Source organism: Ascaphus truei, unplaced genomic scaffold, assembly GCF_040206685.1.
Source record: "Ascaphus truei isolate aAscTru1 unplaced genomic scaffold, aAscTru1.hap1 HAP1_SCAFFOLD_240, whole genome shotgun sequence".
NCBI classification, from domain to species: domain Eukaryota; kingdom Metazoa; phylum Chordata; class Amphibia; order Anura; family Ascaphidae; genus Ascaphus; species Ascaphus truei.
This window is the reverse complement of record NW_027455323.1, coordinates 55935-74215: the sequence shown is the minus strand read 5'-3', so window position 1 is coordinate 74215 and position 18281 is coordinate 55935. Positions and strand designations below refer to the sequence as shown.

Sequence of the window (18281 nt, the reverse complement as noted above, 5' to 3'; positions counted from 1 at the left end):
ACACAGAGACTGAGAAAATGACAGGTGCACTCAAATGTACTATAGACGGAATTCTTGATGTCAGAATTCTATTTTGGAAGGTTGCATTGTGTTGAACTTTCAGAGGAAAAAACGATATATTTCTTTGCCACTGCGGGAAAAAAGTAGCAAGAAATGAAACATTTTCATTTGCTGCGAGGAATGCCATGTATATTTTCATTAGGGAAGCGAAAAATAAAAACCCCTACAGCACCTGGTATTCCCAGGCAGTCTCCCAACCCAGTACTAATCAAGCCTCACCCTGCTTAGCTTCCGAGATCTGACGGGATCAGGCGCTGTCAAGGTAGTATGGCCGTAGGTGGAGATTGCTGTCTCATGATATCCTCTCATTCTTAAATCCATGAGCCTATATCTTGCTCCATGCATACACAGAGACTGAGAAAATGACAGGTGCACTCAAATGTACTATAGACGGAATTCTTGATGTCAGAATTCTATTTTGGAAGGTTGCATTGTGTTGAACTTTCAGAGGAAAAAACGATAGATTTCTTTGCCACTGCGGGAAAAAAGGAGCAAGAAATGAAACATTTTCATTTGCTGCGAGGAATGCCATGTATATTTTCATTAGGGAAGCGAAAAATAAAAACCCCTACAGCACCTGGTATTCCCAGGCAGTCTCCCAACCCAGTACTAATCAAGCCTCACCCTGCTTAGCTTCCGAGATCTGACGGGATCGGGCGCTGTCAAGGTAGTATGGCCGTAGGTGGAGATTGCTGTCTCATGATATCCTCTCATTCTTAAATCCATGAGCCTATATCTTGCTCCATGCATACACAGAGACTGAGAAAATGACAGGTGCACTCAAATGTACTATAGACGGAATTCTTGATGTCAGAATTCTATTTTGGAAGGTTGCATTGTGTTGAACTTTCAGAGGAAAAAACGATATATTTCTTTGCCACTGCGGGAAAAAAGTAGCAAGAAATGAAACATTTTCATTTGCTGCGAGGAATGCCATGTATATTTTCATTAGGGAAGCGAAAAATAAAAACCCCTACAGCACCTGGTATTCCCAGGCAGTCTCCCAACCCAGTACTAATCAAGCCTCACCCTGCTTAGCTTCCGAGATCTGACGGGATCGGGCGCTGTCAAGGTAGTATGGCCGTAGGTGGAGATTGCTGTCTCATGATATCCTCTCATTCTTAAATCCATGAGCCTATATCTTGCTCCATGCATACACAGAGACTGAGAAAATGACAGGTGCACTCAAATGTACTATAGACGGAATTCTTGATGTCAGAATTCTATTTTGGAAGGTTGCATTGTGTTGAACTTTCTGAGGAAAAAACGATATATTTCTTTGCCACTGCGGGAAAAAAGTAGTAAAAAATGAAACATTTTAATTTGCTGCAAGGAATGCCATGTATATTTTCATTAGGGAAGCAAAAAATAAAAACACCCACAGCACCTGGTATTCCCAGGCAGTCTCCCAACCCAGTACTAATCAAGCCTCACCCTGCTTAGCTTCCGAGATCTGACGGGATCGGGCGCTTTCAAGGTAGTATGGCCGTAGGTGGAGATTGCTGTCTCATGATATCCTCTCATTCTTAAATCCATGAGCCTATATCTTGCTCCATGCATACACAGAGACTGAGAAAATGACAGGTGCACTCAAATGTACTATAGACGGAATTCTTGATGTCAGAATTCTATTTTGGAAGGTTGCATTGTGTTGAACTTTCAGAGGAAAAAACGATATATTTCTTTGCCACTGCGGGAAAAAAGTAGTAAAAAATTTCAGAGGTGCCTATATTCAACCTCCTCCTGTTTGGATTTGAACTCACTATCTCTTCCAAGTATCAGCTTGAACACTGCACACCCCAACTCTGTGAGCCACAAGCTCACCATATAACATGCTGAGTGTTCTGAGGCCTGTATGATATATTTCTAAATGACATGGGAGGCATAAGTGTATTATTGTGACCGTTAAAAAAATACATTCTTGAAGAATTACCTTAAATGGAGAAATTAAATCAGAGACTGAGAAAATGACAGGTGCACTCAAATATACTATAGACGGAATTCTTGATGTCAGAATTCTATTTTGGAAGGTTGCATTGTGTTGAACTTTCAGAGGAAAAAACAATATATTTCTTTGCCACTCCGGGAAAAAAGTAGCAAGAAATGAAACATTTTCATTTGCTGCGAGGAATGCCATGTATATTTTCATTAGGGAAGCGAAAAATAAAAACCCCTACAGCACCTGGTATTCCCAGGCAGTCTCCCAACCCAGTACTAATCAAGCCTCACCCTGCTTAGCTTCCGAGATCTGACGGGATCGGGAGCTTTCAAGGTAGTATGGCCGTAGGTGGAGGTTGCTGTCTCATGATATCCTCTCATTCTTAAATCCATGAGCCTATATCTTGCTCCATGCATACACAGAGACTGAGAAAATGACAGGTGCACTCAAATGTACTATAGACGGAATTCTTGATGTCAGAATTCTATTTTGGAAGGTTGCATTGTGTTGAACTTTCTGAGGAAAAAACAATATATTTCTTTGCCACTCCGGGAAAAAAGTAGCAAGAAATGAAACATTTTCATTTGCTGCGAGGAATGCCATGTATATTTTCATTAGGGAAGCGAAAAATAAAAACCCCTACAGCACCTGGTATTCCCAGGCAGTCTCCCAACCCAGTACTAATCAAGCCTCACCCTGCTTAGCTTCCGAGATCTGACGGGATCGGGAGCTTTCAAGGTAGTATGGCCGTAGGTGGAGGTTGCTGTCTCATGATATCCTCTCATTCTTAAATCCATGAGCCTATATCTTGCTCCATGCATACACAGAGACTGAGAAAATGACAGGTGCACTCAAATGTACTATAGACGGAATTCTTGATGTCAGAATTCTATTTTGGAAGGTTGCATTGTGTTGAACTTTCTGAGGAAAAAACGATATATTTCTTTGCCACTGCGGGAAAAAAGTAGTAAAAAATGAAACATTTTCATTTGCTGCAAGGAATGCCATGTATATTTTCATTAGGGAAGCAAAAAATAAAAACACCCACAGCACCTGGTATTCCCAGGCAGTCTCCCAACCCAGTACTAATCAAGCCTCACTCTGCTTAGCTTCCGAGATCTGACGGGATCGGGCGCTGTCAAGGTAGTATGGCCGTAGGTGGAGATTGCTGTCTCATGATATCCTCTCATTCTTAAATCCATGAGCCTATATCTTGCTCCATGCATACACAGAGACTGAGAAAATGACAGGTGCACTCAAATGTACTATAGACGGAATTCTTGATGTCAGAATTCTATTTTGGAAGGTTGCATTGTGTTGAACTTTCAGAGGAAAAAACGATAGATTTCTTTGCCACTGCGGGAAAAAAGTAGCAAGAAATGAAACATTTTCATTTGCTGCGAGGAATGCCATGTATATTTTCATTAGGGAAGCGAAAAATAAAAACCCCTACAGCACCTGGTATTCCCAGGCAGTCTCCCAACCCAGTACTAATCAAGCCTCACCCTGCTTAGCTTCCGAGATCTGACGGGATCGGGCACTGTCAAGGTAGTATGGCCGTAGGTGGAGATTGCTGTCTCATGATATCCTCTCATTCTTAAATCCATGAGCCTATATCTTGCTCCATGCATACACAGAGACTGAGAAAATGACAGGTGCACTCAAATGTACTATAGACGGAATTCTTGATGTCAGAATTCTATTTTGGAAGGTTGCATTGTGTTGAACTTTCTGAGGAAAAAACGATAGATTTCTTTGCCACTGCGGGAAAAAAGTAGTAAAAAATGAAACATTTTCATTTGCTGCAAGGAATGCCATGTATATTTTCATTAGGGAAGCAAAAAATAAAAACACCCACAGCACCTGGTATTCCCAGGCAGTCTCCCAACCCAGTACTAATCAAGCCTCACCCTGCTTAGCTTCCGAGATCTGACGGGATCGGGCGCTTTCAAGGTAGTATGGCCGTAGGTGGAGATTGCTGTCTCATGATATCCTCTCATTCTTAAATCCATGAGCCTATATCTTGCTCCATGCATACACAGAGACTGAGAAAATGACAGGTGCACTCAAATGTACTATAGACGGAATTCTTGATGTCAGAATTCTATTTTGGAAGGTTGCATTGTGTTGAACTTTCAGAGGAAAAAACGATAGATTTCTTTGCCACTGCGGGAAAAAAGTAGCAAGAAATGAAACATTTTCATTTGCTGCGAGGAATGCCATGTATATTTTCATTAGGGAAGCGAAAAATAAAAACCCCTACAGCACCTGGTATTCCCAGGCAGTCTCCCAACCCAGTACTAATCAAGCCTCACCCTGCTTAGCTTCCGAGATCTGACGGGATCGGGCGCTGTCAAGGTAGTATGGCCGTAGGTGGAGATTGCTGTCTCATGATATCCTCTCATTCTTAAATCCATGAGCCTATATCTTGCTCCATGCATACACAGAGACTGAGAAAATGACAGGTGCACTCAAATGTACTATAGACGGAATTCTTGATGTCAGAATTCTATTTTGGAAGGTTGCATTGTGTTGAACTTTCAGAGGAAAAAACGATAGATTTCTTTGCCACTGCGGGAAAAAAGTAGCAAGAAATGAAACATTTTCATTTGCTGCGAGGAATGCCATGTATATTTTCATTAGGGAAGCGAAAAATAAAAACCCCTACAGCACCTGGTATTCCCAGGCAGTCTCCCAACCCAGTACTAATCAAGCCTCACCCTGCTTAGCTTCCGAGATCTGACGGGATCGGGCGCTGTCAAGGTAGTATGGCCGTAGGTGGAGATTGCTGTCTCATGATATCCTCTCATTCTTAAATCCATGAGCCTATATCTTGCTCCATGCATACACAGAGACTGAGAAAATGACAGGTGCACTCAAATGTACTATAGACGGAATTCTTGATGTCAGAATTCTATTTTGGAAGGTTGCATTGTGTTGAACTTTCAGAGGAAAAAACGATAGATTTCTTTGCCACTGCGGGAAAAAAGTAGCAAGAAATGAAACATTTTCATTTGCTGCGAGGAATGCCATGTATATTTTCATTAGGGAAGCGAAAAATAAAAACCCCTACAGCACCTGGTATTCCCAGGCAGTCTCCCAACCCAGTACTAATCAAGCCTCACCCTGCTTAGCTTCCGAGATCTGACGGGATCGGGCGCTGTCAAGGTAGTATGGCCGTAGGTGGAGATTGCTGTCTCATGATATCCTCTCATTCTTAAATCCATGAGCCTATATCTTGCTCCATGCATACACAGAGACTGAGAAAATGACAGGTGCACTCAAATGTACTATAGACGGAATTCTTGATGTCAGAATTCTATTTTGGAAGGTTGCATTGTGTTGAATTTTCTGAGGAAAAAACGATAGATTTCTTTGCCACTGCGGGAAAAAAGTAGTAAAAAATGAAACATTTTAATTTGCTGCAAGGAATGCCATGTATATTTTCATTAGGGAAGCAAAAAATAAAAACACCCACAGCACCTGGTATTCCCAGGCAGTCTCCCAACCCAGTACTAATCAAGCCTCACCCTGCTTAGCTTCCGAGATCTGACGGGATCGGGCGCTTTCAAGGTAGTATGGCCGTAGGTGGAGATTGCTGTCTCATGATATCCTCTCATTCTTAAATCCATGAGCCTATATCTTGCTCCATGCATACACAGAGACTGAGAAAATGACAGGTGCACTCAAATGTACTATAGACGGAATTCTTGATGTCAGAATTCTATTTTGGAAGGTTGCATTGTGTTGAACTTTCAGAGGAAAAAACGATAGATTTCTTTGCCACTGCGGGAAAAAAGTAGCAAGAAATGAAACATTTTCATTTGCTGCGAGGAATGCCATGTATATTTTCATTAGGGAAGCGAAAAATAAAAACCCCTACAGCACCTGGTATTCCCAGGCAGTCTCCCAACCCAGTACTAATCAAGCCTCACCCTGCTTAGCTTCCGAGATCTGACGGGATCGGGCGCTGTCAAGGTAGTATGGCCGTAGGTGGAGATTGCTGTCTCATGATATCCTCTCATTCTTAAATCCATGAGCCTATATCTTGCTCCATGCATACACAGAGACTGAGAAAATGACAGGTGCACTCAAATGTACTATAGACGGAATTCTTGATGTCAGAATTCTATTTTGGAAGGTTGCATTGTGTTGAACTTTCAGAGGAAAAAACGATAGATTTCTTTGCCACTGCGGGAAAAAAGTAGTAAAAAATGAAACATTTTCATTTGCTGCAAGGAATGCCATGTATATTTTCATTAGGGAAGCGAAAAATAAAAACCCCTACAGCACCTGGTATTCCCAGGCAGTCTCCCAACCCAGTACTAATCAAGCCTCACCCTGCTTAGCTTCCGAGATCTGACGGGATCGGGCGCTGTCAAGGTAGTATGGCCGTAGGTGGAGATTGCTGTCTCATGATATCCTCTCATTCTTAAATCCATGAGCCTATATCTTGCTCCATGCATACACAGAGACTGAGAAAATGACAGGTGCACTCAAATGTACTATAGACGGAATTCTTGATGTCAGAATTCTATTTTGGAAGGTTGCATTGTGTTGAACTTTCAGAGGAAAAAACGATAGATTTCTTTGCCACTGCGGGAAAAAAGTAGTAAAAAATGAAACATTTTCATTTGCTGCAAGGAATGCCATGTATATTTTCATTAGGGAAGCGAAAAATAAAAACCCCTACAGCACCTGGTATTCCCAGGCAGTCTCCCAACCCAGTACTAATCAAGCCTCACCCTGCTTAGCTTCCGAGATCTGACGGGATCGGGCGCTGTCAAGGTAGTATGGCCGTAGGTGGAGATTGCTGTCTCATGATATCCTCTCATTCTTAAATCCATGAGCCTATATCTTGCTCCATGCATACACAGAGACTGAGAAAATGACAGGTGCACTCAAATGTACTATAGACGGAATTCTTGATGTCAGAATTCTATTTTGGAAGGTTGCATTGTGTTGAACTTTCAGAGGAAAAAACGATAGATTTCTTTGCCACTGCGGGAAAAAAGTAGTAAAAAATTTCAGAGGTGCCTATATTCAACCTCCTCCTGTTTGGATTTGAACTCACTATCTCTTCCAAGTATCAGCTTGAACACTGCACACCCCAACTCTGTGAGCCACAAGCTCACCATATAACATGCTGAGTGTTCTGAGGCCTGTATGATATATTTCTAAATGACATGGGAGGCATAAGTGTATTATTGTGACCGTTAAAAAAATACATTCTTGAAGAATTACCTTAAATGGAGAAATTAAATCAGAGACTGAGAAAATGACAGGTGCACTCAAATATACTATAGACGGAATTCTTGATGTCAGAATTCTATTTTGGAAGGTTGCATTGTGTTGAACTTTCAGAGGAAAAAACAATATATTTCTTTGCCACTCCGGGAAAAAAGTAGCAAGAAATGAAACATTTTCATTTGCTGCGAGGAATGCCATGTATATTTTCATTAGGGAAGCGAAAAATAAAAACCCCTACAGCACCTGGTATTCCCAGGCAGTCTCCCAACCCAGTACTAATCAAGCCTCACCCTGCTTAGCTTCCGAGATCTGACGGGATCGGGAGCTTTCAAGGTAGTATGGCCGTAGGTGGAGGTTGCTGTCTCATGATATCCTCTCATTCTTAAATCCATGAGCCTATATCTTGCTCCATGCATACACAGAGACTGAGAAAATGACAGGTGCACTCAAATGTACTATAGACGGAATTCTTGATGTCAGAATTCTATTTTGGAAGGTTGCATTGTGTTGAACTTTCAGAGGAAAAAACGATAGATTTCTTTGCCACTGCGGGAAAAAAGTAGTAAAAAATGAAACATTTTAATTTGCTGCAAGGAATGCCATGTATATTTTCATTAGGGAAGCAAAAAATAAAAACACCCACAGCACCTGGTATTCCCAGGCAGTCTCCCAACCCAGTACTAATCAAGCCTCACCCTGCTTAGCTTCCGAGATCTGACGGGATCGGGCGCTGTCAAGGTAGTATGGCCGTAGGTGGAGATTGCTGTCTCATGATATCCTCTCATTCTTAAATCCATGAGCCTATATCTTGCTCCATGCATACACAGAGACTGAGAAAATGACAGGTGCACTCAAATGTACTATAGACGGAATTCTTGATGTCAGAATTCTATTTTGGAAGGTTGCATTGTGTTGAACTTTCAGAGGAAAAAACGATAGATTTCTTTGCCACTGCGGGAAAAAAGTAGTAAAAAATGAAACATTTTCATTTGCTGCAAGGAATGCCATGTATATTTTCATTAGGGAAGCAAAAAATAAAAACACCCACAGCACCTGGTATTCCCAGGCAGTCTCCCAACCCAGTACTAATCAAGCCTCACCCTGCTTAGCTTCCGAGATCTGACGGGATCGGGCGCTTTCAAGGTAGTATGGCCGTAGGTGGAGATTGCTGTCTCATGATATCCTCTCATTCTTAAATCCATGAGCCTATATCTTGCTCCATGCATACACAGAGACTGAGAAAATGACAGGTGCACTCAAATGTACTATAGACGGAATTCTTGATGTCAGAATTCTATTTTGGAAGGTTGCATTGTGTTGAACTTTCAGAGGAAAAAACGATAGATTTCTTTGCCACTGCGGGAAAAAAGTAGTAAAAAATGAAACATTTTCATTTGCTGCAAGGAATGCCATGTATATTTTCATTAGGGAAGCGAAAAATAAAAACCCCTACAGCACCTGGTATTCCCAGGCAGTCTCCCAACCCAGTACTAATCAAGCCTCACCCTGCTTAGCTTCCGAGATCTGACGGGATCGGGCGCTGTCAAGGTAGTATGGCCGTAGGTGGAGATTGCTGTCTCATGATATCCTCTCATTCTTAAATCCATGAGCCTATATCTTGCTCCATGCATACACAGAGACTGAGAAAATGACAGGTGCACTCAAATGTACTATAGACGGAATTCTTGATGTCAGAATTCTATTTTGGAAGGTTGCATTGTGTTGAACTTTCAGAGGAAAAAACGATAGATTTCTTTGCCACTGCGGGAAAAAAGTAGTAAAAAATGAAACATTTTCATTTGCTGCAAGGAATGCCATGTATATTTTCATTAGGGAAGCGAAAAATAAAAACCCCTACAGCACCTGGTATTCCCAGGCAGTCTCCCAACCCAGTACTAATCAAGCCTCACCCTGCTTAGCTTCCGAGATCTGACGGGATCGGGCGCTGTCAAGGTAGTATGGCCGTAGGTGGAGATTGCTGTCTCATGATATCCTCTCATTCTTAAATCCATGAGCCTATATCTTGCTCCATGCATACACAGAGACTGAGAAAATGACAGGTGCACTCAAATGTACTATAGACGGAATTCTTGATGTCAGAATTCTATTTTGGAAGGTTGCATTGTGTTGAACTTTCAGAGGAAAAAACGATAGATTTCTTTGCCACTGCGGGAAAAAAGTAGTAAAAAATTTCAGAGGTGCCTATATTCAACCTCCTCCTGTTTGGATTTGAACTCACTATCTCTTCCAAGTATCAGCTTGAACACTGCACACCCCAACTCTGTGAGCCACAAGCTCACCATATAACATGCTGAGTGTTCTGAGGCCTGTATGATATATTTCTAAATGACATGGGAGGCATAAGTGTATTATTGTGACCGTTAAAAAAATACATTCTTGAAGAATTACCTTAAATGGAGAAATTAAATCAGAGACTGAGAAAATGACAGGTGCACTCAAATATACTATAGACGGAATTCTTGATGTCAGAATTCTATTTTGGAAGGTTGCATTGTGTTGAACTTTCAGAGGAAAAAACAATATATTTCTTTGCCACTCCGGGAAAAAAGTAGCAAGAAATGAAACATTTTCATTTGCTGCGAGGAATGCCATGTATATTTTCATTAGGGAAGCGAAAAATAAAAACCCCTACAGCACCTGGTATTCCCAGGCAGTCTCCCAACCCAGTACTAATCAAGCCTCACCCTGCTTAGCTTCCGAGATCTGACGGGATCGGGAGCTTTCAAGGTAGTATGGCCGTAGGTGGAGGTTGCTGTCTCATGATATCCTCTCATTCTTAAATCCATGAGCCTATATCTTGCTCCATGCATACACAGAGACTGAGAAAATGACAGGTGCACTCAAATGTACTATAGACGGAATTCTTGATGTCAGAATTCTATTTTGGAAGGTTGCATTGTGTTGAACTTTCAGAGGAAAAAACGATAGATTTCTTTGCCACTGCGGGAAAAAAGTAGTAAAAAATGAAACATTTTAATTTGCTGCAAGGAATGCCATGTATATTTTCATTAGGGAAGCAAAAAATAAAAACACCCACAGCACCTGGTATTCCCAGGCAGTCTCCCAACCCAGTACTAATCAAGCCTCACCCTGCTTAGCTTCCGAGATCTGACGGGATCGGGCGCTGTCAAGGTAGTATGGCCGTAGGTGGAGATTGCTGTCTCATGATATCCTCTCATTCTTAAATCCATGAGCCTATATCTTGCTCCATGCATACACAGAGACTGAGAAAATGACAGGTGCACTCAAATGTACTATAGACGGAATTCTTGATGTCAGAATTCTATTTTGGAAGGTTGCATTGTGTTGAACTTTCAGAGGAAAAAACGATAGATTTCTTTGCCACTGCGGGAAAAAAGTAGTAAAAAATGAAACATTTTCATTTGCTGCAAGGAATGCCATGTATATTTTCATTAGGGAAGCAAAAAATAAAAACACCCACAGCACCTGGTATTCCCAGGCAGTCTCCCAACCCAGTACTAATCAAGCCTCACCCTGCTTAGCTTCCGAGATCTGACGGGATCGGGCGCTTTCAAGGTAGTATGGCCGTAGGTGGAGATTGCTGTCTCATGATATCCTCTCATTCTTAAATCCATGAGCCTATATCTTGCTCCATGCATACACAGAGACTGAGAAAATGACAGGTGCACTCAAATGTACTATAGACGGAATTCTTGATGTCAGAATTCTATTTTGGAAGGTTGCATTGTGTTGAACTTTCAGAGGAAAAAACGATAGATTTCTTTGCCACTGCGGGAAAAAAGTAGTAAAAAATGAAACATTTTCATTTGCTGCAAGGAATGCCATGTATATTTTCATTAGGGAAGCGAAAAATAAAAACCCCTACAGCACCTGGTATTCCCAGGCAGTCTCCCAACCCAGTACTAATCAAGCCTCACCCTGCTTAGCTTCCGAGATCTGACGGGATCGGGCGCTGTCAAGGTAGTATGGCCGTAGGTGGAGATTGCTGTCTCATGATATCCTCTCATTCTTAAATCCATGAGCCTATATCTTGCTCCATGCATACACAGAGACTGAGAAAATGACAGGTGCACTCAAATGTACTATAGACGGAATTCTTGATGTCAGAATTCTATTTTGGAAGGTTGCATTGTGTTGAACTTTCAGAGGAAAAAACGATAGATTTCTTTGCCACTGCGGGAAAAAAGTAGTAAAAAATGAAACATTTTCATTTGCTGCAAGGAATGCCATGTATATTTTCATTAGGGAAGCGAAAAATAAAAACCCCTACAGCACCTGGTATTCCCAGGCAGTCTCCCAACCCAGTACTAATCAAGCCTCACCCTGCTTAGCTTCCGAGATCTGACGGGATCGGGCGCTTTCAAGGTAGTATGGCCGTAGGTGGAGATTGCTGTCTCATGATATCCTCTCATTCTTAAATCCATGAGCCTATATCTTGCTCCATGCATACACAGAGACTGAGAAAATGACAGGTGCACTCAAATGTACTATAGACGGAATTCTTGATGTCAGAATTCTATTTTGGAAGGTTGCATTGTGTTGAACTTTCAGAGGAAAAAACGATAGATTTCTTTGCCACTGCGGGAAAAAAGTAGTAAAAAATTTCAGAGGTGCCTATATTCAACCTCCTCCTGTTTGGATTTGAACTCACTATCTCTTCCAAGTATCAGCTTGAACACTGCACACCCCAACTCTGTGAGCCACAAGCTCACCATATAACATGCTGAGTGTTCTGAGGCCTGTATGATATATTTCTAAATGACATGGGAGGCATAAGTGTATTATTGTGACCGTTAAAAAAATACATTCTTGAAGAATTACCTTAAATGGAGAAATTAAATCAGAGACTGAGAAAATGACAGGTGCACTCAAATATACTATAGACGGAATTCTTGATGTCAGAATTCTATTTTGGAAGGTTGCATTGTGTTGAACTTTCAGAGGAAAAAACAATATATTTCTTTGCCACTCCGGGAAAAAAGTAGCAAGAAATGAAACATTTTCATTTGCTGCGAGGAATGCCATGTATATTTTCATTAGGGAAGCGAAAAATAAAAACCCCTACAGCACCTGGTATTCCCAGGCAGTCTCCCAACCCAGTACTAATCAAGCCTCACCCTGCTTAGCTTCCGAGATCTGACGGGATCGGGAGCTTTCAAGGTAGTATGGCCGTAGGTGGAGGTTGCTGTCTCATGATATCCTCTCATTCTTAAATCCATGAGCCTATATCTTGCTCCATGCATACACAGAGACTGAGAAAATGACAGGTGCACTCAAATGTACTATAGACGGAATTCTTGATGTCAGAATTCTATTTTGGAAGGTTGCATTGTGTTGAACTTTCAGAGGAAAAAACGATAGATTTCTTTGCCACTGCGGGAAAAAAGTAGTAAAAAATGAAACATTTTAATTTGCTGCAAGGAATGCCATGTATATTTTCATTAGGGAAGCAAAAAATAAAAACACCCACAGCACCTGGTATTCCCAGGCAGTCTCCCAACCCAGTACTAATCAAGCCTCACCCTGCTTAGCTTCCGAGATCTGACGGGATCGGGCGCTGTCAAGGTAGTATGGCCGTAGGTGGAGATTGCTGTCTCATGATATCCTCTCATTCTTAAATCCATGAGCCTATATCTTGCTCCATGCATACACAGAGACTGAGAAAATGACAGGTGCACTCAAATGTACTATAGACGGAATTCTTGATGTCAGAATTCTATTTTGGAAGGTTGCATTGTGTTGAACTTTCAGAGGAAAAAACGATAGATTTCTTTGCCACTGCGGGAAAAAAGTAGTAAAAAATGAAACATTTTCATTTGCTGCAAGGAATGCCATGTATATTTTCATTAGGGAAGCAAAAAATAAAAACACCCACAGCACCTGGTATTCCCAGGCAGTCTCCCAACCCAGTACTAATCAAGCCTCACCCTGCTTAGCTTCCGAGATCTGACGGGATCGGGCGCTTTCAAGGTAGTATGGCCGTAGGTGGAGATTGCTGTCTCATGATATCCTCTCATTCTTAAATCCATGAGCCTATATCTTGCTCCATGCATACACAGAGACTGAGAAAATGACAGGTGCACTCAAATGTACTATAGACGGAATTCTTGATGTCAGAATTCTATTTTGGAAGGTTGCATTGTGTTGAACTTTCAGAGGAAAAAACGATAGATTTCTTTGCCACTGCGGGAAAAAAGTAGTAAAAAATGAAACATTTTCATTTGCTGCAAGGAATGCCATGTATATTTTCATTAGGGAAGCGAAAAATAAAAACCCCTACAGCACCTGGTATTCCCAGGCAGTCTCCCAACCCAGTACTAATCAAGCCTCACCCTGCTTAGCTTCCGAGATCTGACGGGATCGGGCGCTGTCAAGGTAGTATGGCCGTAGGTGGAGATTGCTGTCTCATGATATCCTCTCATTCTTAAATCCATGAGCCTATATCTTGCTCCATGCATACACAGAGACTGAGAAAATGACAGGTGCACTCAAATGTACTATAGACGGAATTCTTGATGTCAGAATTCTATTTTGGAAGGTTGCATTGTGTTGAACTTTCAGAGGAAAAAACGATAGATTTCTTTGCCACTGCGGGAAAAAAGTAGTAAAAAATGAAACATTTTCATTTGCTGCAAGGAATGCCATGTATATTTTCATTAGGGAAGCGAAAAATAAAAACCCCTACAGCACCTGGTATTCCCAGGCAGTCTCCCAACCCAGTACTAATCAAGCCTCACCCTGCTTAGCTTCCGAGATCTGACGGGATCGGGCGCTGTCAAGGTAGTATGGCCGTAGGTGGAGATTGCTGTCTCATGATATCCTCTCATTCTTAAATCCATGAGCCTATATCTTGCTCCATGCATACACAGAGACTGAGAAAATGACAGGTGCACTCAAATGTACTATAGACGGAATTCTTGATGTCAGAATTCTATTTTGGAAGGTTGCATTGTGTTGAACTTTCAGAGGAAAAAACGATAGATTTCTTTGCCACTGCGGGAAAAAAGTAGTAAAAAATGAAACATTTTCATTTGCTGCAAGGAATGCCATGTATATTTTCATTAGGGAAGCAAAAAATAAAAACACCCACAGCACCTGGTATTCCCAGGCAGTCTCCCAACCCAGTACTAATCAAGCCTCACCCTGCTTAGCTTCCGAGATCTGACGGGATCGGGCGCTTTCAAGGTAGTATGGCCGTAGGTGGAGATTGCTGTCTCATGATATCCTCTCATTCTTAAATCCATGAGCCTATATCTTGCTCCATGCATACACAGAGACTGAGAAAATGACAGGTGCACTCAAATGTACTATAGACGGAATTCTTGATGTCAGAATTCTATTTTGGAAGGTTGCATTGTGTTGAACTTTCAGAGGAAAAAACGATAGATTTCTTTGCCACTGCGGGAAAAAAGTAGTAAAAAATGAAACATTTTCATTTGCTACAAGGAATGCCATGTATATTTTCATTAGGGAAGCGAAAAATAAAAACCCCTACAGCACCTGGTATTCCCAGGCAGTCTCCCAACCCAGTACTAATCAAGCCTCACCCTGCTTAGCTTCCGAGATCTGACGGGATCGGGCGCTGTCAAGGTAGTATGGCCGTAGGTGGAGATTGCTGTCTCATGATATCCTCTCATTCTTAAATCCATGAGCCTATATCTTGCTCCATGCATACACAGAGACTGAGAAAATGACAGGTGCACTCAAATGTACTATAGACGGAATTCTTGATGTCAGAATTCTATTTTGGAAGGTTGCATTGTGTTGAACTTTCAGAGGAAAAAACGATAGATTTCTTTGCCACTGCGGGAAAAAAGTAGTAAAAAATGAAACATTTTCATTTGCTGCAAGGAATGCCATGTATATTTTCATTAGGGAAGCGAAAAATAAAAACCCCTACAGCACCTGGTATTCCCAGGCAGTCTCCCAACCCAGTACTAATCAAGCCTCACCCTGCTTAGCTTCCGAGATCTGACGGGATCGGGCGCTGTCAAGGTAGTATGGCCGTAGGTGGAGATTGCTGTCTCATGATATCCTCTCATTCTTAAATCCATGAGCCTATATCTTGCTCCATGCATACACAGAGACTGAGAAAATGACAGGTGCACTCAAATGTACTATAGACGGAATTCTTGATGTCAGAATTCTATTTTGGAAGGTTGCATTGTGTTGAACTTTCAGAGGAAAAAACGATAGATTTCTTTGCCACTGCGGGAAAAAAGTAGTAAAAAATTTCAGAGGTGCCTATATTCAACCTCCTCCTGTTTGGATTTGAACTCACTATCTCTTCCAAGTATCAGCTTGAACACTGCACACCCCAACTCTGTGAGCCACAAGCTCACCATATAACATGCTGAGTGTTCTGAGGCCTGTATGATATATTTCTAAATGACATGGGAGGCATAAGTGTATTATTGTGACCGTTAAAAAAATACATTCTTGAAGAATTACCTTAAATGGAGAAATTAAATCAGAGACTGAGAAAATGACAGGTGCACTCAAATATACTATAGACGGAATTCTTGATGTCAGAATTCTATTTTGGAAGGTTGCATTGTGTTGAACTTTCAGAGGAAAAAACAATATATTTCTTTGCCACTCCGGGAAAAAAGTAGCAAGAAATGAAACATTTTCATTTGCTGCGAGGAATGCCATGTATATTTTCATTAGGGAAGCGAAAAATAAAAACCCCTACAGCACCTGGTATTCCCAGGCAGTCTCCCAACCCAGTACTAATCAAGCCTCACCCTGCTTAGCTTCCGAGATCTGACGGGATCGGGAGCTTTCAAGGTAGTATGGCCGTAGGTGGAGGTTGCTGTCTCATGATATCCTCTCATTCTTAAATCCATGAGCCTATATCTTGCTCCATGCATACACAGAGACTGAGAAAATGACAGGTGCACTCAAATGTACTATAGACGGAATTCTTGATGTCAGAATTCTATTTTGGAAGGTTGCATTGTGTTGAACTTTCAGAGGAAAAAACGATAGATTTCTTTGCCACTGCGGGAAAAAAGTAGTAAAAAATGAAACATTTTAATTTGCTGCAAGGAATGCCATGTATATTTTCATTAGGGAAGCAAAAAATAAAAACACCCACAGCACCTGGTATTCCCAGGCAGTCTCCCAACCCAGTACTAATCAAGCCTCACCCTGCTTAGCTTCCGAGATCTGACGGGATCGGGCGCTGTCAAGGTAGTATGGCCGTAGGTGGAGATTGCTGTCTCATGATATCCTCTCATTCTTAAATCCATGAGCCTATATCTTGCTCCATGCATACACAGAGACTGAGAAAATGACAGGTGCACTCAAATGTACTATAGACGGAATTCTTGATGTCAGAATTCTATTTTGGAAGGTTGCATTGTGTTGAACTTTCAGAGGAAAAAACGATAGATTTCTTTGCCACTGCGGGAAAAAAGTAGTAAAAAATGAAACATTTTCATTTGCTGCAAGGAATGCCATGTATATTTTCATTAGGGAAGCAAAAAATAAAAACACCCACAGCACCTGGTATTCCCAGGCAGTCTCCCAACCCAGTACTAATCAAGCCTCACCCTGCTTAGCTTCCGAGATCTGACGGGATCGGGCGCTTTCAAGGTAGTATGGCCGTAGGTGGAGATTGCTGTCTCATGATATCCTCTCATTCTTAAATCCATGAGCCTATATCTTGCTCCATGCATACACAGAGACTGAGAAAATGACAGGTGCACTCAAATGTACTATAGACGGAATTCTTGATGTCAGAATTCTATTTTGGAAGGTTGCATTGTGTTGAACTTTCTGAGGAAAAAACGATAGATTTCTTTGCCACTGCGGGAAAAAAGTAGTAAAAAATGAAACATTTTCATTTGCTGCAAGGAATGCCATGTATATTTTCATTAGGGAAGCGAAAAATAAAAACCCCTACAGCACCTGGTATTCCCAGGCAGTCTCCCAACCCAGTACTAATCAAGCCTCACCCTGCTTAGCTTCCGAGATCTGACGGGATCGGGCGCTGTCAAGGTAGTATGGCCGTAGGTGGAGATTGCTGTCTCATGATATCCTCTCATTCTTAAATCCATGAGCCTATATCTTGCTCCATGCATACACAGAGACTGAGAAAATGACAGGTGCACTCAAATGTACTATAGACGGAATTCTTGATGTCAGAATTCTATTTTGGAAGGTTGCATTGTGTTGAACTTTCAGAGGAAAAAACGATAGATTTCTTTGCCACTGCGGGAAAAAAGTAGTAAAAAATGAAACATTTTCATTTGCTGCAAGGAATGCCATGTATATTTTCATTAGGGAAGCGAAAAATAAAAACCCCTACAGCACCTGGTATTCCCAGGCAGTCTCCCAACCCAGTACTAATCAAGCCTCACCCTGCTTAGCTTCCGAGATCTGACGGGATCGGGCGCTGTCAAGGTAGTATGGCCGTAGGTGGAGATTGCTGTCTCATGATATCCTCTCATTCTTAAATCCATGAGCCTATATCTTGCTCCATGCATACACAGAGACTGAGAAAATGACAGGTGCACTCAAATGTACTATAGACGGAATTCTTGATGTCAGAATTCTATTTTGGAAGGTTGCATTGTGTTGAACTTTCAGAGGAAAAAACGATAGATTTCTTTGCCACTGCGGGAAAAAAGTAGTAAAAAATTTCAGAGGTGCCTATATTCAACCTCCTCCTGTTTGGATTTGAACTCACTATCTCTTCCAAGTATCAGCTTGAACACTGCACACCCCAACTCTGTGAGCCACAAGCTCACCATATAACATGCTGAGTGTTCTGAGGCCTGTATGATATATTTCTAAATGACATGGGAGGCATAAGTGTATTATTGTGACCGTTAAAAAAATACATTCTTGAAGAATTACCTTAAATGGAGAAATTAAATCAGAGACTGAGAAAATGACAGGTGCACTCAAATATACTATAGACGGAATTCTTGATGTCAGAATTCTATTTTGGAAGGTTGCATTGTGTTGAACTTTCAGAGGAAAAAACAATATATTTCTTTGCCACTCCGGGAAAAAAGTA

At 41.5% G+C, this 18281-nt stretch overlaps 39 non-coding genes across 39 annotated transcripts; all 39 read right to left on the bottom strand.

Annotated features, from left to right (window-relative positions):
* Positions 1 to 220: 220 nt before the first annotated feature.
* LOC142479182 (5S ribosomal RNA) lies at positions 221 to 339 on the bottom strand. Its single transcript, XR_012793913.1, has one exon. It is a non-coding gene; the product is annotated as a 5S ribosomal RNA (ribosomal RNA).
* Positions 340 to 625: 286 nt separating this feature from the next.
* Positions 626 to 744, bottom strand: LOC142478539 (5S ribosomal RNA). The gene has a single exon (XR_012793273.1). It is a non-coding gene; the product is annotated as a 5S ribosomal RNA (ribosomal RNA).
* A 286-nt stretch (positions 745 to 1030) lies between these two features.
* On the bottom strand, positions 1031 to 1149 carry LOC142478538 (5S ribosomal RNA). The gene has a single exon (XR_012793272.1). It is a non-coding gene; the product is annotated as a 5S ribosomal RNA (ribosomal RNA).
* A 286-nt stretch (positions 1150 to 1435) lies between these two features.
* LOC142479487 (5S ribosomal RNA) lies at positions 1436 to 1554 on the bottom strand. Its single transcript, XR_012794177.1, has one exon. It is a non-coding gene; the product is annotated as a 5S ribosomal RNA (ribosomal RNA).
* Positions 1555 to 2230: 676 nt separating this feature from the next.
* On the bottom strand, positions 2231 to 2349 carry LOC142479550 (5S ribosomal RNA). Its single transcript, XR_012794237.1, has one exon. It is a non-coding gene; the product is annotated as a 5S ribosomal RNA (ribosomal RNA).
* Positions 2350 to 2635: 286 nt separating this feature from the next.
* On the bottom strand, positions 2636 to 2754 carry LOC142479549 (5S ribosomal RNA). Its single transcript, XR_012794236.1, has one exon. It is a non-coding gene; the product is annotated as a 5S ribosomal RNA (ribosomal RNA).
* A 286-nt stretch (positions 2755 to 3040) lies between these two features.
* LOC142479203 (5S ribosomal RNA) lies at positions 3041 to 3159 on the bottom strand. The gene has a single exon (XR_012793934.1). It is a non-coding gene; the product is annotated as a 5S ribosomal RNA (ribosomal RNA).
* A 286-nt stretch (positions 3160 to 3445) lies between these two features.
* Positions 3446 to 3564, bottom strand: LOC142479165 (5S ribosomal RNA). Its single transcript, XR_012793895.1, has one exon. It is a non-coding gene; the product is annotated as a 5S ribosomal RNA (ribosomal RNA).
* Positions 3565 to 3850: 286 nt separating this feature from the next.
* On the bottom strand, positions 3851 to 3969 carry LOC142479475 (5S ribosomal RNA). The gene has a single exon (XR_012794166.1). It is a non-coding gene; the product is annotated as a 5S ribosomal RNA (ribosomal RNA).
* A 286-nt stretch (positions 3970 to 4255) lies between these two features.
* LOC142478537 (5S ribosomal RNA) lies at positions 4256 to 4374 on the bottom strand. The gene has a single exon (XR_012793271.1). It is a non-coding gene; the product is annotated as a 5S ribosomal RNA (ribosomal RNA).
* A 286-nt stretch (positions 4375 to 4660) lies between these two features.
* Positions 4661 to 4779, bottom strand: LOC142478536 (5S ribosomal RNA). Its single transcript, XR_012793270.1, has one exon. It is a non-coding gene; the product is annotated as a 5S ribosomal RNA (ribosomal RNA).
* A 286-nt stretch (positions 4780 to 5065) lies between these two features.
* Positions 5066 to 5184, bottom strand: LOC142478535 (5S ribosomal RNA). Its single transcript, XR_012793269.1, has one exon. It is a non-coding gene; the product is annotated as a 5S ribosomal RNA (ribosomal RNA).
* A 286-nt stretch (positions 5185 to 5470) lies between these two features.
* On the bottom strand, positions 5471 to 5589 carry LOC142479463 (5S ribosomal RNA). The gene has a single exon (XR_012794155.1). It is a non-coding gene; the product is annotated as a 5S ribosomal RNA (ribosomal RNA).
* Positions 5590 to 5875: 286 nt separating this feature from the next.
* On the bottom strand, positions 5876 to 5994 carry LOC142478534 (5S ribosomal RNA). Its single transcript, XR_012793268.1, has one exon. It is a non-coding gene; the product is annotated as a 5S ribosomal RNA (ribosomal RNA).
* Positions 5995 to 6280: 286 nt separating this feature from the next.
* On the bottom strand, positions 6281 to 6399 carry LOC142478533 (5S ribosomal RNA). Its single transcript, XR_012793267.1, has one exon. It is a non-coding gene; the product is annotated as a 5S ribosomal RNA (ribosomal RNA).
* Positions 6400 to 6685: 286 nt separating this feature from the next.
* Positions 6686 to 6804, bottom strand: LOC142478532 (5S ribosomal RNA). The gene has a single exon (XR_012793266.1). It is a non-coding gene; the product is annotated as a 5S ribosomal RNA (ribosomal RNA).
* A 676-nt stretch (positions 6805 to 7480) lies between these two features.
* Positions 7481 to 7599, bottom strand: LOC142479548 (5S ribosomal RNA). Its single transcript, XR_012794235.1, has one exon. It is a non-coding gene; the product is annotated as a 5S ribosomal RNA (ribosomal RNA).
* A 286-nt stretch (positions 7600 to 7885) lies between these two features.
* Positions 7886 to 8004, bottom strand: LOC142479684 (5S ribosomal RNA). Its single transcript, XR_012794367.1, has one exon. It is a non-coding gene; the product is annotated as a 5S ribosomal RNA (ribosomal RNA).
* Positions 8005 to 8290: 286 nt separating this feature from the next.
* Positions 8291 to 8409, bottom strand: LOC142479452 (5S ribosomal RNA). Its single transcript, XR_012794144.1, has one exon. It is a non-coding gene; the product is annotated as a 5S ribosomal RNA (ribosomal RNA).
* A 286-nt stretch (positions 8410 to 8695) lies between these two features.
* LOC142478531 (5S ribosomal RNA) lies at positions 8696 to 8814 on the bottom strand. The gene has a single exon (XR_012793265.1). It is a non-coding gene; the product is annotated as a 5S ribosomal RNA (ribosomal RNA).
* Positions 8815 to 9100: 286 nt separating this feature from the next.
* On the bottom strand, positions 9101 to 9219 carry LOC142478529 (5S ribosomal RNA). The gene has a single exon (XR_012793263.1). It is a non-coding gene; the product is annotated as a 5S ribosomal RNA (ribosomal RNA).
* A 676-nt stretch (positions 9220 to 9895) lies between these two features.
* LOC142479546 (5S ribosomal RNA) lies at positions 9896 to 10014 on the bottom strand. The gene has a single exon (XR_012794233.1). It is a non-coding gene; the product is annotated as a 5S ribosomal RNA (ribosomal RNA).
* Positions 10015 to 10300: 286 nt separating this feature from the next.
* Positions 10301 to 10419, bottom strand: LOC142479683 (5S ribosomal RNA). The gene has a single exon (XR_012794366.1). It is a non-coding gene; the product is annotated as a 5S ribosomal RNA (ribosomal RNA).
* A 286-nt stretch (positions 10420 to 10705) lies between these two features.
* LOC142479441 (5S ribosomal RNA) lies at positions 10706 to 10824 on the bottom strand. The gene has a single exon (XR_012794133.1). It is a non-coding gene; the product is annotated as a 5S ribosomal RNA (ribosomal RNA).
* A 286-nt stretch (positions 10825 to 11110) lies between these two features.
* LOC142478528 (5S ribosomal RNA) lies at positions 11111 to 11229 on the bottom strand. The gene has a single exon (XR_012793262.1). It is a non-coding gene; the product is annotated as a 5S ribosomal RNA (ribosomal RNA).
* A 286-nt stretch (positions 11230 to 11515) lies between these two features.
* On the bottom strand, positions 11516 to 11634 carry LOC142479407 (5S ribosomal RNA). The gene has a single exon (XR_012794100.1). It is a non-coding gene; the product is annotated as a 5S ribosomal RNA (ribosomal RNA).
* Positions 11635 to 12310: 676 nt separating this feature from the next.
* Positions 12311 to 12429, bottom strand: LOC142479545 (5S ribosomal RNA). The gene has a single exon (XR_012794232.1). It is a non-coding gene; the product is annotated as a 5S ribosomal RNA (ribosomal RNA).
* A 286-nt stretch (positions 12430 to 12715) lies between these two features.
* Positions 12716 to 12834, bottom strand: LOC142479682 (5S ribosomal RNA). Its single transcript, XR_012794365.1, has one exon. It is a non-coding gene; the product is annotated as a 5S ribosomal RNA (ribosomal RNA).
* A 286-nt stretch (positions 12835 to 13120) lies between these two features.
* On the bottom strand, positions 13121 to 13239 carry LOC142479429 (5S ribosomal RNA). The gene has a single exon (XR_012794121.1). It is a non-coding gene; the product is annotated as a 5S ribosomal RNA (ribosomal RNA).
* A 286-nt stretch (positions 13240 to 13525) lies between these two features.
* On the bottom strand, positions 13526 to 13644 carry LOC142478527 (5S ribosomal RNA). The gene has a single exon (XR_012793261.1). It is a non-coding gene; the product is annotated as a 5S ribosomal RNA (ribosomal RNA).
* A 286-nt stretch (positions 13645 to 13930) lies between these two features.
* On the bottom strand, positions 13931 to 14049 carry LOC142478526 (5S ribosomal RNA). The gene has a single exon (XR_012793260.1). It is a non-coding gene; the product is annotated as a 5S ribosomal RNA (ribosomal RNA).
* A 286-nt stretch (positions 14050 to 14335) lies between these two features.
* On the bottom strand, positions 14336 to 14454 carry LOC142479418 (5S ribosomal RNA). The gene has a single exon (XR_012794110.1). It is a non-coding gene; the product is annotated as a 5S ribosomal RNA (ribosomal RNA).
* A 286-nt stretch (positions 14455 to 14740) lies between these two features.
* LOC142478525 (5S ribosomal RNA) lies at positions 14741 to 14859 on the bottom strand. The gene has a single exon (XR_012793259.1). It is a non-coding gene; the product is annotated as a 5S ribosomal RNA (ribosomal RNA).
* A 286-nt stretch (positions 14860 to 15145) lies between these two features.
* Positions 15146 to 15264, bottom strand: LOC142478524 (5S ribosomal RNA). The gene has a single exon (XR_012793258.1). It is a non-coding gene; the product is annotated as a 5S ribosomal RNA (ribosomal RNA).
* Positions 15265 to 15940: 676 nt separating this feature from the next.
* On the bottom strand, positions 15941 to 16059 carry LOC142479544 (5S ribosomal RNA). Its single transcript, XR_012794231.1, has one exon. It is a non-coding gene; the product is annotated as a 5S ribosomal RNA (ribosomal RNA).
* Positions 16060 to 16345: 286 nt separating this feature from the next.
* On the bottom strand, positions 16346 to 16464 carry LOC142479681 (5S ribosomal RNA). Its single transcript, XR_012794364.1, has one exon. It is a non-coding gene; the product is annotated as a 5S ribosomal RNA (ribosomal RNA).
* A 286-nt stretch (positions 16465 to 16750) lies between these two features.
* LOC142479406 (5S ribosomal RNA) lies at positions 16751 to 16869 on the bottom strand. Its single transcript, XR_012794099.1, has one exon. It is a non-coding gene; the product is annotated as a 5S ribosomal RNA (ribosomal RNA).
* Positions 16870 to 17155: 286 nt separating this feature from the next.
* LOC142478523 (5S ribosomal RNA) lies at positions 17156 to 17274 on the bottom strand. The gene has a single exon (XR_012793257.1). It is a non-coding gene; the product is annotated as a 5S ribosomal RNA (ribosomal RNA).
* A 286-nt stretch (positions 17275 to 17560) lies between these two features.
* LOC142478522 (5S ribosomal RNA) lies at positions 17561 to 17679 on the bottom strand. Its single transcript, XR_012793256.1, has one exon. It is a non-coding gene; the product is annotated as a 5S ribosomal RNA (ribosomal RNA).
* Positions 17680 to 18281: the final 602 nt, after the last annotated feature.